Source organism: Aquarana catesbeiana, linkage group LG05 (genome assembly GCF_042186555.1).
Source record: "Aquarana catesbeiana isolate 2022-GZ linkage group LG05, ASM4218655v1, whole genome shotgun sequence".
NCBI lineage: Eukaryota > Metazoa > Chordata > Amphibia > Anura > Ranidae > Aquarana > Aquarana catesbeiana.
In genome coordinates this window covers 41,140,087-41,152,356 of record NC_133328.1, presented here as the reverse complement: position 1 = coordinate 41,152,356, position 12,270 = coordinate 41,140,087, and the positions used below count along the sequence as shown (strand labels likewise).

The window sequence follows — 12,270 nt, the reverse complement described above, 5'->3', positions numbered from 1 at the left end:
TTTAAATTGAGCCTATAGTGTGTAAACCAAAAAAAGTTCTGTGTTGTTCTCACTAGACAGGAAAACCTTTTTTTTATACTTGCCTGTGTCTTTTGGCAGTAGTAGAATCTTGTACGAAGATATCCATCAATTAATGTATCAAGTTTAAGTGACAACATTTATTAGATAACTCAAAGTAGGACTATAGGCAAAACTTTTTTATTTTTTTTTATTTTGGATAGAGTAAGAGAGGGTCAAAACACCCATCAGATTTTTTTATTTTTTTTGCCACCTGTGTCCCATCTGGGAGATTTACCTTCACTTCCTGTCCCATAGCCAAAACAGAACGTAAGACGAAATCCCAGCAAATTAAGGAATCACTTGGGCCCCCAAATTTGTGTTTTTCTTTTACTTTCAATGATAATGGTAAAGGTGACAAATAGAGAGGGTGAATCTCCCTAATGGGGGCACAGACCGCAATAAAAATCTTAGGTGTTCTTATCTCTCACCATTTTGTCCAAAACCAAAAAAAAAAGTTTAATGATGCAAGCTTTTGAAACATCCCTTAGGTTAATTCCTTACTATGATATCTGGGTAGTAAGAACCTAATAAGGTTTCCCAAAAGCTTCCATCTTTTACTTAAGTTAACCAATGAAGGATATCGCTGAAACTCCAAATGTTTGCATACCTTTTGCCAAAGTCAAATAGGGTTTGACATTTTCTTTAAGCAATGGCTTTCCTATCATCACTGTGCTATAAAGCCCAGCTCTGTGGAGCTTGTCCCATGGACAAGTTCTCCCGTCTCAGTTGTGGTCTCTGGTGGGTCTGGTGGTTGGCCTTCTCTAGGCAGATCGCATTTTTGCCATATTCTCTCCTTTATTTAATAATGGATTTAACAGTCAGTGGATTTAACAGCACTCAGTTGTTTTGTTATGACTCAACCCTGATTGGGGTTTTCCAGAACATTATTCTGGACTTGTGATAGTCTGTTGGTCTCCATGATGCTGTTTATTTAGAAAGGATGGTTTCCGAACAAATTTTGGGACCCTCTAAAAACGAGTTTTATTAGCACCATGTGACACTTTAATTTCACAAAGCTGAACTCTATCCAACCTATGATGGGGCTGCTGAGGGCAGTTGGTTCCACCAGAGCTTTTTTAGGGGGTTCACTGCAAATTGGATAGATATTTTTTTTTTCTTTGATGGTATGAGTTATTTAGGTCTAGCCTAAGGCTATTAAATCTCGATTAAATCCATTTAATTGCAGGTTGCAACATTACAAAATGTGGAAAATTAAGGATGGGGGGTGGGGGGGTGTATAAGTGCATACATTTCGAACACTGAATAAAAAAGCTGCGGTTTCCCTTTAAACTGGCGCTATCATTAAAATTCACAAGAATCTTTAGGACACTTATTGGTAATGTTACCAAATCACGCTTCAACTATGAATTGTAATTCCATTCATTGTGCATATCTTGCCATGTATAAATGCTGCTTTTATTTTAGCTAAAGGCTGGGCCAAGATCACTTGTTCTCTAGTTACACTGATCTCTCATCATTTTAATCTGTGTATGGCCAGCTTAAGGCACCGCCATGCAAAAGAGGTTGCATATGCATTGGACAAATATGGCAGAGAGAGATTTTAAACTGTATACAGAAACAAGTGTCTTAAAACATTAAGGCCCCTTTCACACAACCGTTCCGATCAGTTTTTCAGGTGGACCTGACCGGGAGGTCTATATATCTCTCTATGGACAGGCGGGTGTAAAAGGATACTACCTCCAGGTCCCATCCGGTCCGTTAAAAAAAAAAAAAAAAAATGGAAGGGAATCCGTCCTCTTCTGTTTAGGCGGATTGAAGGAGAGTCGGCTGTAAACGGACAGAGTCTGTGTATTTTCGGCCGCCCATAAAGCATTCTACAGAAACTGAGCTGACATGGATGTGTCATCCGCCGGCTCTGCTCCGATCAGCGGGGGATCTGTGTGCTAACCCCCTGCTGATCGGAATGGAATCCACCCCATGTGAGAGGGGCCTAATACACTGATAAGATTATTTTACATGAAGCTGAAAGTCTTTTAAATGTATATTAAAAAAAGAAAATTAAACAGATAATTCCCAGTAGATGTAAACCCAATCACTGCATTCTGATGTTAATACGTTAATGTGTTGAGTTTTTTTTTTTTTTTTAAGTAATTTAAAATATTTTGAACTCTTCAGCTTTGATTAAAGTGTTACTAAACCTACAATAGTAACATCAGTCTGTATATGCAGTAAAGCATGCTTGTTATACTCACTGTGGAACCTAAGGGGTTAATTCTCTGCATTGTGTAAAAAAAAACATGCTCAGTCTGGTGTGTATTGCTAGAGAGTTGTTGTTTTTTTTTTTTTTTTTTTTTTTTGGGAGAGTGCATGTGATCAGCACAGGGCCAATTAGCACTGTCCAGACAGAGGGTCAGGGGTCCTGCATCCTCATAGGACAATCAGGGGAGAATGAAAACTCCTTCTGCAAGCTTTAACCAGACACTAATAGAAGTCCAAAGACGGCATTAAATGCTGATGAGAAAGCGTATTTAGCAGTTTATATTTACTAAAATAATTGCATTTCCATGTTCTGTGTACTGTGAGAGATTAGATATAGTGAATGCAGAGTCCTGGGTTTAGTAACACTTTAACATCTTCCTGCCACTGCCTCCAGGCCCTTAAAAGTGGCAGTAAACCGCTGTGTGTTTTTTTTTTTTTTGCAACCTGCAAGGTAAAGCCATAATGTGCTGGTATGCTTCGCACACTAGCACATTATGTGAAACCTACCTGAAAAGAAGCCCTCCAGCGCCACGCTGTCACAGCAGAGAGGGCTTCCATCTTCAACGGTATTCCTTCTGGGTTTGTGTGTGCGTGGCCGGAGCCGCAATGACATCTTACAGCACAGGACTCTGAAGGAACGACCCGGGTGGCCATTCCTTCAGAGCGCATGGCACGTCACCGGCTGCATGTACAGAAAATATCTCCTGAACTGCGCACGTTTAGGAGATATTTACAGTACCTACAGGTAAGCCTTATCCTTATTATAGGCTTACCTACAGTGAGGGAAAAAAGTATTTGATCCCCTTCTGATTTTGTACGTTTGCCCCACTGGCAAAGAAATGATCAGTCTATAATTTTAATGGTAGGTTTATTAGTGAGAGACAGAATAACAACAAAAATATCCAAGAAAAACGCATTTCAAAAAAGTTTTAAATTGATTTGCATTTTAATTTGTGAAATAAGTATTGGATCCCGTATCAGTCAGCAAGATTTCTGGCTCCCAGGTGCCTTCTATACAGGTAACCAGCTGAGATTAGGAGCACTCTATTAAAGCCCTGGTTCACATTGATGCTACTTTGAAATCAGGCTACTTCACTTGAAGTAGTGCGATTTCAAAGTAGCAGGTCAGCGTGATTTCAGGTGCTACTTCGCTGACAACTGTACCACTTCATGCACAGATGTCTATGCAAGTCGCACCTGAAACCGCAAAAAATAGTGCAGGAACCTTTTCTTCAAATCGGTGCGGCTCAGAGTCATGCGATTTGGAACTGTCAAATCGCATGACAAGTCGCTTCGATGTGAACGTGGGCAAAGGGATGTATAGGTAAAAGTCAGAGATGGGAGTTCACTCCTATTTTAAGAGGTACTAAATGCTGGGAGGCAGGCATTCCGATCATGTGACTGCTGCGATTGGCAGTCACAGTGGTCACATGATCAGAAAGCTCCCGATTGGAAGTATGCATCGGGGGGGCTTTCTGGTACCCACTGGTTACTGTGCCGGGTGTGTGCAGGAAGCACGCACTCAGTACAGTAATGTGTTAAAGGGGTTGTAAAGATGTTTTTTTTTTTTTTTTTTAAATAACAAACATGTTATACTTACCTTCACTGTGCAGCTCGTTCTGCACAGAGTGGCCCTGAACCTGGTCTTCTGGGGTCCCTCGGCGGCTGTTTCAGCTCCTCCCCGCAAGCATTTACCACCTTCATGCGAGCTCCCTCGCACGGTGGTGAGTGCTTGCGGGCGCGCTCCCGTGATACAGCCGGCGGCTATAGCCGCTCGCTGTATCACTCGGCCCCGCCCCCCGGCGCGCCGCGTCATCGGATGTGATTGACAGCAGCGCGAGCCAATGGCTGCGCTGCTTTCAATCCATCCACTGCAGCCAATCAGCGACCAGGCTGAGCTGCAATGAAGCTGACGAGGACGAGGAGCGAAGATTCGAGGCGTCAGGTAAGTAAAACGGGGGGGCTGGGGGCGGCGGTACTGTCAAAAGTTTTTTCACCTTAATGCATAGAATGCATTAAGGTGAAAAAATTTTTACCTTTACAACCCCTTTAACATAGGGTCGCATATATGTGGCCTCTCGGCGTTAAAGCCTACCCGCCCAGAGGCCGCATATGTGCATACAGCCGGCGGGCAGAAGTTAAAATAACACCAGGTGACCCCCATGAGGGTTCGTGTTCAGGCACTTCCTACTTTTAGGTCTCCCTATTGCTCACCTGTGTTGTCATCCTGACACTGATGTCCATTGGAGACTACAAGTGACCATCTGAACATACGTTGTATATACAGGCATAGTTACATAGTAGATGAGGTTGAAAAAAGACACAAGTCCAACCTATGTGTGTGATTATATGTCAGTATTACATTGTATATCCCTGTATGTTGCGGTCGTTTAGGTGCTTATCTAATCGTTTCTTGAAACTATCGATGCCCCCCCCGCCCGCTGAGACCACCGCCTGTGGAAGGGAATTCCACATCCTTGCCGCTCTTACAGTAAAGAACCCTCTACGTAGTTTATGGTTAAACCTCTTTACTTCTAATTTTAATGAGTGGCCACGTGTCTTGTTAAACTCCCTTCCGCAAAATCATCATGGTCCACTGTTGTCACCATCAGGAAATCTGCCCTGAGAAATGCCAGGCAGCCATCGCTAAAGTGCATGTCGGAATGTGTTAGTGGCTGCAAGAGACCAACCACACCGAGATACAACAAATGGTGAAATAATTATGAAAAAAAAAGTGTTTAAAAAAAAAAAAAAAAGACATGATTTTTGACATACTGTAATTTAGCAAGCTTATGTTATTCATATTCAATGAGGGTTACCATCCACTTTAAATAGAATTTTTTTATCTACATTTGTGTCATATTTTAATTGACTTTATTTTGTATTCTTTTGTGCTTCAATGTTCTGGAACTGGATTGTATTTATTCGTGAGAAAGCTGAGTGAGGGGGTTGCAGGGAGCCCCTGGATTATTGTAATTTCTATATGTATCTGCGTGCATAGCCGAGATTGTCATTGTGCAAGAGAGGAGCTCATTGTTCTAGCCGGCCGTTGCTGCTTATGTCTAAATTCAGCAAGGCAGAAAAGTGCAGCTGCACAGATAATGCATTCTCCCCAAGGGCTTCGGCTGAGCAAATTAGGTGTCAATGGGGTGTCTGTGCAAGCAGCACTCCTTCTAATTAGTCTCCCGAGCCTGGTCGGTGGCAGGTAGACGGTGATCTAATCAATTGCTGTGTGTCTGATGCTTGCCAAGTCTGAAAATCCTGCCAGGCAGGGTCTGCTCCCACAGGTCATTCACCTGCTCAGTGGGACTTCTCATTTTCATTTTTACATCTTTTTTTCTTTAGCGTGAGGCTTTTTTGGAGTTGCCATTCCTCCCAAAATGTCTGCTCTGTCCTGCGGAAAAAAGAGAAAGCTTTCATCCCCTTGCTCTGCATTAAAGCGGAATTCCAACCTAACACTTGAAATGCACATAGATGAACTGTTTTACCTGCCAAAATATTTGTCATTTGTCGTTTTGCTGTTGTGGTTTGCACACCTTTGGCATCCTAGATGTATGACACCATCGTTAATAGCTCCCAGTGCCTAAAGCTTGTTGAGATGACATCATTATAATAAACTGGATGGCTCATAGTGCTGTCTCCCTCACTCTCAGCCTTATCTCTGTTGTGTACTACATTATCAGATCATATGATAATAAGATTAGGCAGATCATATGAAGGCAAATATACTATCAGTGCATTGAAACACATGTATGTCTGCCCTGATTTAAAGGGTAATTCAATATTTTTAATTCTGCCCTCTCTCCTCATTGAGACCCAACTCCGGGCTTGAAAATCCCCCCCCCCCCCAGCTGTTTGCACCCAACTCCCTTGGAGTTGGCTTTTGCCACTAATTTCTTTTTGCCTCTGCTTACTTATGCCCTGATGAAGTATTATACTCAAAATGCGGCAGCATCAATATATCAGAGTATCAGGATTTCTGTATTTGAACTCATGAGAAGCTCTTCGGGGGTGTTTTTTTTTTTTTTTTTTTCTTTTAAGGTTTAATGCCGCGTACACATGATCGGAAATTCGGCCAGCAAAAGACCGATGAGAGCTTTTGGTCGGAAAATGTGACCGTGTGTATGCTCCATCGGACTTTTGCTGGCCGAATTCCAGCCAGCAAAAGATTGAGATCATGCTCTCAATTTTTCGGTCGGAAAAAGTTCCTATCTAAAAATGCGATTGTCTGTAGCAATTCCGACGTGCAAAATTCCTACGCATGCTCGGAAACAATTCGATGTATGCTCGTAAACATTGAACTTCTTTTTCTCGGCTTGTCGTAGTGTTGTATGTCACCGCGTTCTTGATGATCGAAAGTTCAGCGAACTTTTGTGTGACCATGTGTATGCAAGGCAAGCTTGAGCGGAATCCCATCGGAAAAGCCATCATATCTTTTTCCGACCAAAATTCCGAGCGTGTGTACGTGGCATTAGCCTACAATATACATATTAATGTATGATTTGACTCATTGTAAAAAAAGATGCAATAAACAGTGTTTTACATACTGTTTGCTTTTGGACTTTATCTGGTCCCATTAAAGTCCCACACAGCTATGGTACCTTGTGTTTCCTCTAGTGGCGGGTGGATTCTAAAAGCTGTAGAGATCTGTGTCCCATAATGATGTGACGTTACTCTCTGCAGCATTCTCCTGTGAATCCAAGAGTGGGGCCTTGATTCCACCCAAAAGGGGAAGCTCTGCTTGTTTCCTTCCTCACCCCCCTCCGGTGCCACATTTGTCACCTTTCGGGGGGGGGGGGGGGTACCTGTTTTTTGACAGGTACCCGTCCCCACTTCCAGGAGAGCTTGCCGCGGTGGGATTCCTCAAAAATTTGGCCCCTCTCCTCCTTCCTCCGCCATCATGCCAGTTAGAAAGCGCAGCGTGCTTCGCACATGCACATGTGCAGTGAAGCCAACAGGCATCACTGCCAGTTTCCCTTACTATGAATGGCAGCGGCAGCACCCGAGAGCCGATTGGAAAATCGGCTGGAGTGCCAACATTGCAGGATTCCTGGACAGGTAAGTGTCCTAATATTAAAAGTCAGCAGCTACAGTATTTGTAGCTACTGACTTTTACTTTTTGTAAGTGTTGGGGGGGGGGCTGGAGCTCTGCTTTTAAAGGAAGTAAGATGAATTATGCTTGGTGTCATTCAACCTGGAAGAAGAGCTGCGCTGGATTGGTGACCAGGTGAGTGCGCACGGGGCATGCAGGGATAGGGTGAGTATAGCAGCCGGACCCCTTTTTTTTTAAGGATGCTGAGTAAGTAACTTCTTTGTCAAAGTTGGAGTTTAAATATTTCAAGAATATTGTTAGAAATGTACAATTTAATTAAACCTGCCACAGCCCTAATGCATTCAAACTCAGCCTGTGATGTAATATATGCATAGGCAGAGGTTACCATTAACCAAATGTCAAAATGATCCATCGGTAGGGTTGGTGAAATTTTATGAAAATCTTGACCTTCCCTTGGTAAGTCGAGCTTGGCCCCTGAATTTCTTTTTTGGTTATCAAGGCCAACCAAAACTTTAAACACCCAAGAAGAGGACTCAGTAGTCAATAAAGGGCAAAGCCAGGGTTGTTGTTTCCAGGAATAGACAAGATGAAGCACACATTTTTAGCCACCCACATCTCTGGATCTGCTAAATATTTTGATATGCTATTTTGCATTCAAGGTAATCTTTAATTAAATCTATCATATGCTTTCCGTTGCCCAAGTATGTGATAGGTTTACAAACTCCACCATATGAGATGGAAAATTCATCTACCAAATGTGTTATCTGGCACTTTTAAGGATAAGGCCTAAAGATGTAAAATTTCCAGAATATTTTGGAACCATGGAAAAAAGAATATTTTCCCCTGTTTTTACCAGGAAAATCAAAATTTTGTGAAAACTAAAAAAAAAATTTGTGTGAAGTAGTTTTACAAATTGAAAGTAATTTTGTTACACTGGGAAGGTGGAATGCAGTGTATATAAAAGTATTGTGTTTGAAATATAACTCCAGCTTATTCAGTGAATAAACTAAACTTGCTTTTTAAAATTTTATTTTTTATTATGAATGGAATCACAAGGACTGTATATGTTAAGAATATTTCACCTGTACAGGTAATTTACCTGATAATATAAAAGCTTCCTGCCAATATGCATTCTCAGTTATTGACAATGCTAATCCAGAAGCATATATTGCTCTATGAAGAGCTTTATGAATGTTCACCTGATTATTAGGTATCATTTTCTCTATAATTGAAGGAATTGTGTATATTTGGAAGGCCGTGGTTTGTAACACTTCCTTACTTGAAGATGCTGCTGATGAAGAAACACTTTGTGATGATCCTGAAGCAGCAGAAAGAGTGTTTCTGGAATGAGAACTCTGGAGGGAACAGCTCCCTCCTCGCACTTTCATTCTGGTCCTCATCATTTCATTCCATAAAGTATTTTGTAATGTCTTTAGGGTACCTCTGGCATGCCAGGATGTGTTTTGTCATCATTGTAGCATTTGGGAAAGAATATTTCTCCTCACAATATTTGCAAATTGCAGCTTTGCTCTTAGCAGAAATTGCACTGTGGAAATGTTTCCAAACTCTAGATGTCAGTCTCAACATTTTACTGAGAGGAGGAAACGAAAAAAAACAATTTACTGACAAGACTATAGGGAAACATTATGCTGTGATGGTGGAGAACATTAATAGGAGTCATTTATAGGTTATAAAGATAAACTAATTTGTCAGACAAATATACCCTCCTACCTGTTAATGAAGACCTGAGAGGACATAATATATCATCTACTGGATCTCAACAATCACCCAACTGTAGGAGGTCCAAGATGGAGCCCACAAGCAAACTAAACTGGAGATGTTCTCCTGCAGTACCCCCTAGTGGCAGATATGCATATCTCTCTTGTTTTAGAACTGCTTTAAGAACTATATTGTTACTTGAACTGTATTCCAGGATTTGCTTGTCTTCAGCAGAGAGAACTTGCAATAACTTAAGACCGTTATTTATCATTGTAAAAGAACATATTACACGCATCTTTTTTTTAAGTTTTGCACGCAAAAAACAAAAACAAAACAAGCCTTGAAAAAAATTTAATTTTTTTTTTATTTTTACAATTAGTTTTTTTCATCTCTAGTAATGTTGCTTAATCATCTCTTTACTTTGAGGCCCAAAAAAGCTATCACTTTGGGATCATGCTTGAGGCAGTTCATTCTTTTCCAGCACAATGTATCTTGATCTCACAAAACAGAAACGAACAGCAGATTATTGCCGATGGTGCATTGCAAGACATCATTAGGTCAGGAAAAAATACACTTGTCCATTGCAATCAACAAAAAAATCATAAACCTGCAGTTTATCCAGGGGAATACAAACACCTTCATAAAGCAGGGTCCAGTTTGCTCCAACAAAAAAAAAAAATCCTTCCTGATCCCTAGGGGCATTTGAATAACACCTTGGATTAACATTCTACAATATTATTTCTTATATCTAATAGCTGTTTTTAATGTTTGTAAAGAATAAAAAAAATCAAAATCAATTTACATTCAATCTATTGAGTTAGCTGAAACCAGCTCAGTGAAAAACTATTTCACATTTTTACAGCTGTTACAACAGTAAAGAACCCTTTTGATATGGGGGAGCCTAAACCTCTTCTTTTTTTTGTTATCTTAATGGGCTATTGTTTCTTTGTTTATTTATAACAAAACATTTAAAAAAAATTATTTTAATGAAACTCAGTTTTAACTGGAGAACGTCTTGCAGGTATAAATGTTATGCTCGATAGACGGTATGAAGCAAGACGAGCTAAAGAGAGAGTTATGAGAGACTGTTGTCTAGAGTCTATCTTTTACCTTCTGCCTTTTAGTTTTTTTCCTCAACTATTTCTTGTTTTCCTTCAGCTCTTCAGAACATCAGTGTGCGCAATATATAACATGTAATCTTCCCACAGCCTGACTTCAATATCTACAATATTCTACAATATAGAAATAAAATGTACAAATGTTATCAGCCAGTTCTGTGAACATTGTAAATATGGTGAAAATGTTAATTTTATTTTCGACTTATCTGGAGAAACAGACCCATGAAACTGTAAATATTCCCTTTTTTTTCTTCTTTTATTAGGATAAGACTTCAATCATCGGAGAATGAAAATCATTGGATTGAAGATGTTTGCCTTATAGAACGGAACCTTTTGGAGGTTGATCAGCATTCTGTTGATGTGAATTGAGAATGGAGAATTTGACAAGAAACTGTTTTCACCCAATAATTTGCTTCAAGCCTTGCACGCAATTTGCTACCTTGTGATTTATATGAAGATTAAAATGTAATATCTAGACAGCATATATTTTTTTTAATTTTCCCCCCAAGTTCCGTTTCTTTATCTACAGTAGAACACATATGCTAATTGGAGATCTTGCCAGTTCTCCGTTCTAGGGCTCAGTTCATACCTTTAATTTGACCATGGAGTCACAGGACTTTTCATATAGGAAAGAAAAAAAATGTCATCTTGCAATAAACGTTAGAAGCAAACATATAATTTTGGATCAATGGTCAAATGCTCTACAACCGAACTTTGACATTGCCGAATTAAAAGGCCATGTTTGATAGATAGCAATATTTTGTTGAACAGGAAAGGTCGTTCTTTAAGGCCTAAAAAAAAAAAAAAAAAAAAAAAAAAAAAATTGATACATTTGTATCATTAAATTATAAATATTGTACTCATTATCATTTCATAAAAGGATAAACCTACATAGGAAGGTTATGCCGTTGTGGGTTTGTTTGCATTACTCATATCACTACGCAACTTGGAGAAATTGCTTACAATTTTTCCCTCGCAATCTTTGTATATTTACTATTAGGTACTTATAGTGTAAGCAGAGCTGTGTATTTTCTCAGAAGTGTCTCCTAAATGAAAATGTTCAAAGCTTTTTTTTCAGCTTGCTCCTTGTGTCAGTACTTTGGTGACTTGAGCAAGGTGAGTCTGTTGCAGTCTGTTACAGACAAGTGACTGACAGAGAACATCCCATATAGTGTGAAGGACAGAACGGGAGATTCTGAACTTTGTGTTCCATGTCACAGCCAAGTTCAAGTCACCGAATCCTGAACCATAATTAGGTTTATCTGTGATGCAGACACAAAATGTCTGAGTGTTACTAGGGTTGGGTATATCTCCGTACCTGTTTATGGTGCTATATAGAAGACACATTAATAGGCCTGTAGATGGTTGTGGTCTTCAGTATCTAAAAGTCTTGACATGAGCTGCCTCTTAAAGCCCAGCTTTACATTTTAGATGCATCAATACAAAATACCTTACAGTTCATTTTCTTTTGAAAGCAGCCAAAAATCTCATGCCAGTATGCTGTAGAGAGTGGAAGCAGTGGTCTCCCTGCAAGGGTCCAACACATCCCCTGCCAGGTCAGAGCTAAAGCTCTCCAGTCAGCAGAGAACTATAGGTCTGTCTCAGCAGGAGGTGTTATGGACTTCTACAGAGAGACCATTTCGTTCACCCAAAGAGCAAGCATCCTTCATTGCATTATGCTGGCAGGAGACCATCTTTTCCTCAGGTTGTGGTTGCATTCAAAAGAAAACACACTATAAGATATTACGCACATTTTATTTTGATGCACTCATAATGTATTTAGCTGATTTAAAGTGAAAGTTCAGTTTCAATTCAAGTAACAATTTCCCAATATTGAAAGCAAAGCCTGCATTGGTTTCCAATGTCTCAAGCATGCACACCTTACATTGTATTTCAGGATTCCATATTCAGGATGTTCCATAATACATATTTCAGCCTAATAAGTTGGCTCCACGTACCATAACACTCAATCGGTCATTTATATCACTAATCAAAGTGATGAGCCACTTGAAAGACAAGAGAGGTAGGGGGTGCCAGGTCAAATGCCGGAAACATTGAAGTGGTCATTGCTAACTTCTCATTCTGCAATAGCTAGTTGCC

General features: G+C 40.1%; 1 protein-coding gene across 4 annotated transcripts in view; it reads left to right on the top strand.

The window, feature by feature from the left end:
• CDK14 (cyclin dependent kinase 14) overlaps window positions 1-10,963 on the top strand; it is a 678,339-nt gene extending 667,376 nt beyond the window's left edge. For 3 of the 4 annotated variants that reach the window (XM_073629653.1, XM_073629651.1, XM_073629654.1), the window contains one exon: window positions 10,434-10,963. The gene's annotated coding sequence lies outside the window, so the exon portion shown is untranslated. The remainder of the gene's footprint in view (window positions 1-10,433) is intronic. The other variant, XM_073629652.1, reaches the window with a different exon arrangement.
• The last annotated feature ends 1,307 nt before the right edge of the window (window positions 10,964-12,270 follow it).